The sequence below is a fragment of the Chrysochloris asiatica genome, unplaced genomic scaffold (genome assembly GCF_000296735.1).
Source record: "Chrysochloris asiatica unplaced genomic scaffold, ChrAsi1.0 scaffold00088, whole genome shotgun sequence".
Taxonomy (NCBI): domain Eukaryota; kingdom Metazoa; phylum Chordata; class Mammalia; order Afrosoricida; family Chrysochloridae; genus Chrysochloris; species Chrysochloris asiatica.
Genome location: NW_006408606.1, coordinates 4763978 through 4769051, shown reverse-complemented (window position 1 = coordinate 4769051; position 5074 = coordinate 4763978).

Here is a 5074-nt window from a genome sequence, read left to right as displayed (position 1 = left end):
GGAAGGAATACACAGAGTTGAGATTAGAATGCTCAATTTTTTTATGGAAGTGTTAAATTGTATAGTTTCATGTTTGTTAATGTTGTATTAATTTTTTTAATTCTATCCAATATCCTATAGTTTTAATCTTGTAGGAAGTTATTATTGTTATTATTAGGTGACATCCAGTTGACTCCTACTGTTAGCAACCATATGCACAACAGAAGTAAACACTATCTGGTCCTTTGCTGTCCTCCTGATTGTTATTTACACTTGAGCGCATTGCTGCTGCCACTGTGCCAATTTATCTCATTTTGGGGGGACTTTTTTTTTTTTTAGCTGACCCTTCACTTTACCAAGCATGATGCCCTTCTCTAAGGAATGGTTTCTCCTGATAACATATACAAATTAGGAGAGACAAAGTGCTGCCATCTTGAATTCTAAGGAGCATTCTGGCTGTGCTTCTTCCAAGACAGAATTGTTTGTTCTGCTGGAAGTTCATGGTACTTTTCATATTCTTCTTCAACAAGATAACTCAATGCATCCATTCTTCTACTATCTTCCTTATTCATTGTCCAACTTTTACATGCCTATAAGCCTATTGAAAATATCATGGCTTGGGTAAGCCTCACTTTAGGCCTCAAACTGATACCTTTGCTCTTTAAAACTCTAGAGAGATCTTGTGCAAAACATTTGCCTAATCCTTTAATTTCTTGACTGTTGCTTCCAAGAGTGCTGTTCTGCAGTCTGTTCCTGGCCCAGTTTTGGCTGATGATATTGAGCTTTTCTACCATCTCTGCCTGCATACATAATCAATTTTGTTCCTATCTATTCTATCTAGTGAGGTCCATGTGAATAGTCATCTTTTATGTTGTTTAAAAATGGTATTTGTGATTAGTAAATCATTGGTCTTGCAAAATTCCATCACAGCTATTGATCATTTTTATCACAAAGGCCACATTTTCCTATGTCTAATACTTTGTACTCCAGTCACCAGTAATTATCAATATATCTAGATTACATGTTTGATCAATTTCAGGCTAAAGAAGTTGGTATAATTCTTCAATGTAATCATTACTGGTTCTAGTAGTTGGTATGGTATATAAACTTGAAGAATTGTGGTATTAACTGGTTTTCCTTGCTGTTGTTGTTGTATAGAGTTTCCAAGGAGCAACTGGTGGGTTTGAACTTCAGATCTTGTGGTTCGCATTCCAGTGCTGATTCACAGCATCACAACAGGAGTCCAGTCTTCCTTGTAAACGTATGTATATTACCCTGTCACAGACAGCATTTTGCTTGAATATTGTTCTTGAAGTGTTCTTTTTGATGATGATTGTGGTGCCACTCTTGAATTTGTCCTTCCTGGCATAGTAAACTTTACAATAGTCAGATTCAAAATGGTTAATACCAGTCAATTTCAGCCAACTAATACCTAGGATATTGATCTTTATGTGTTTAGTTTTATTTTTGACAACTTCCAATTTTCCTAGATTCATACTTTGTAAATTCCATGTTCCAAGTAGTAATGGGTGTTTGTAACTGTTGCACCTCATTTTTAGTTGTACCCACTAGCAAATGAATGCCCTGAAAACTTTACTCAATTTGTGTCATAATGGTCAATTCTACTTAGAAGATGCTGCTCTTTCCGGGTCGTATTTTGAGTGTCTTCTAACCTGAGAGGCTCATCTCTGGTACTATCTTTAGTAATCTTCTGCTGCTATTCACAAGGTTTTCAATTAGTAACCATTCAGAAGTAGTCCACCTCTTCTTTTTCCTAGAATGTTTTAGGCAGAACCCTCATCTGAAACCTCTCCACCATGGTCACCCTACTGACATGTAAAATGCCAGTGGCATAGCTTTCAGCATCATAGCAAGCCTCCACAGTATGACAAACTGGCATATGTGTGGTGGTCTGGAAATGCAGTTATAAGATAAATATACATACAGTGAAAAGTGTGAGAGTCAGAACTCAACTGTACTGTTCTACTTTACAGGTTTTGCAAGTTCTCTGCCTTTGATAGGGTCCAGTCTTACCACTTTTCTGTAATTCTTTCGTACTATATTTGAATTTTCCTTCTCTGACTGGTTTCTGCCTTTCACAGGTTTTGCTGTATAATTCATATCAAATTGTTATATTATAGAATCATGATATAAATAAATGTAGTTTAATTATAACTAAATTATAGTTTACCCAACACCAAACATATGATTGGTACCATACACACACACACACACACACATATATATATGTATATACACATATATAGAGAGAGTTACCCCAATTAAGCCATCTAAATTACTTCTTACTGCTGCTGTTGTTAAGGGCCATGAAACTGGTTCCAAGTTCTGACTCATAGCTACCCTAACAGGGTTTCCAAGTAGCAGCTGGTGAATTTGAACCACCAAGGTCAAACCAACCTTGTGGTCCCACAATGCCACACCAGAACTCCATTGCTGCTGCTACATAACTCTTTATTATAAATTCCTAAGTAGAGTGTTTAATTTACTCCCTATTCTAGAAAATAAATTCCAAGAAACTGTGTTGTCTTTAAATTGACTGTTTCTAAAACTATTGTGATGTCTACATATGCATGTCAAATCACTCCTATCCCTGAAAAGCCTGATCAGTTGAAATTAAACTCAAAACTGTTGGGCAATAAATATAGTAAAACCACCACTTTGGGGTAAAATCTATATAAGGTGGAAAAATGCATATAATTTGGGTTGATAAACCCTGTTTCTTTAATCAGTAAATAGTAAATTTAAGGTACAGTGTTTTGTGTTCTTATGATAAAACTACAACTGTCTTTAATCACTCATCATTCATTTTTAAATATATGTTTAATTAGGGTTCACTTTCTGGTTATTTCAGATTCAGAATAAAAATCTCAGAGAACCAATTTTATCAATGATGATGTTGTTGTTTTTGTTAAGGGCCGTCGAGTCAGTTCTGACTCATAGCGACCCTGTATAGAGGGTTTCTAAGGAATGGCTGGTGAGTTTGAACCACTGACCTTGCAGTTCAAACTGACATTGCATTCTAGTGCATTATCCCACAGTGCCACATGTGTAAAAACATACAGATAATACAGGAAAAAAAAAATTTAAGACAAACTTGAAAACATTCTTAAATCAAAAGCAGCATTACATGGCTTAAATTCAAAACTTATCAGAAGAGATTAAAATGCAAAATTAAAAAAAAAAACCCACTAAATATGAGGATGCTAAAAAAAGTTCATGGAAAAGTTCCATTACCTTTCAATTCCATTTTTCCAATGACTCTTTGAAGCCTCCTCATAAAAACTTAGCCTTTACAACTTACTCAAAGGAGTGGATGAGAACATTTTTGAACAATTAAGAACATTCTTTAAACTATGCATGTAGGAAGGGCAGTGTGTATAGATGTTGGGGAAACAAAAGGACTAGGCTATCTTGAGTATTGAGACTGGTTTTTCAATATCCAGTCTGTCTATTATCTATTGAGTAGATGTTGTTTGAAGAATTAATATCAGCTCAAGAGATTAACATTTTTAATTTAAAGATAAAAGCATTTCTCCAATTGCATTCATTATTGGTTAGTTTAGGGATTTGTTTGTGTTCCATTTTGGCCAAAGAAATAGAAGTTTTCTGCAAGCTCCTGGAAGAATTTTTCCTAATTTTTGAGCGATATCAATAGGAAGTCATGCACTTTTCACACTAAACACAAAGAATAAAGGTTGGCTATTGGTAGTCATAACCATAAGGGCCCTCAACCCTGCAAGTAAGAAAATCAGAAAAACACAAAAAGAACCTGGAATCCTTTTATATTTGAACTGAAGAATCAATGAGCCTTGAGGTCAAGTTTACTTCTAGAGAACAAGTTATATGAATAAGAAATGTCTACTGGCGATGTCAAATTAATTGGGTATTACAGTTTTAGAATCTAGTAGGTGATATTTGGATTCAGCGTAGAAGTAAGCATGAGTTTATCAAGTCAGTAACCTATGAAGAAAAAGTCATTAGAGCAATTTAAAACTATCTGGAGTCTGTAAAATAAAGCATAATCTGAAAGCATATTTGTATTCTTCTATGTAGACTGTCCTGGAAAGTTAAGTAAAACAACAGCTGGCATTTGATTGTTAAGTGATCAGCAACTCTATGATTACTTCCTACCTGGGATTTTGTATGCAGATTTCAACCTCTAATCTGGGCTGTAGGGAGAATTTCATGATTTACATTTTGGACTCTGCTTGGAAACCTCTTTGAAGATCAATGAGATTATGGTAGTGCAAATAAGCTAGAGAAGTTTACAGCTGTCCTTGCTTAATTCATGCTGAGCAAGCCATCATTTTCCAGAAGTGATACACTAATCAGTAAATCAGTTTACATTGGACATCATTTTCCACTTTCTCATCTCTAAAATAAAATAATTCCCTCTTTAATTTCCCTGGCTCCTATTGCTGGAAAATTTCATAGTATGCTTTCTTTTTAGTAAACATGTGATTCTTACTCAGAATGAAGAGTTCTTTCTTTACTTTGATTAGATAGACCCAAATAAATTTTCCTACATACTCAAGATATTCTGTTATTTTAGTTTAAGTACAGATAGTTGGCTATATCATCATTTCTATTAGCTGTAGCCTTGCATTACTTTTTTTAAAAAATAATAGAAGATTATACTTTTTCTTTAGACATTACTTTGAAAATGTATTGCCTTCAAATTAATAAAAATGCATTTTTTAAAGACTGCCTGGTTTGGAATTCTTGTATGAATTCTAATTTCTTTAAAATTATATCCGTTTCTAAAACCAGGAGTGCATGACTACTGGAAACTGTTGAGTAGTCCCTTGTGACATATATAAAAATTGTAATTCTAGAGTAATTTGAGTCTAATTGTAGTAAAGTAAATCTTAATTAAAGACAATAGTTCAAATTAAAATGCAAAGCAGTTTGAATTGTCAGGAGGAATGTTCTTTGACTTTGCGTTCTACATCAAGAAAAATTTTACTACCATAATTTTATGCAATAAAACAGTAAGCAAAATATAATATGCCAAAAATTAGTAATACCAGTTCTTAATACCAACATCAGGGTGAAAAATAACCTTCTCAAAAAA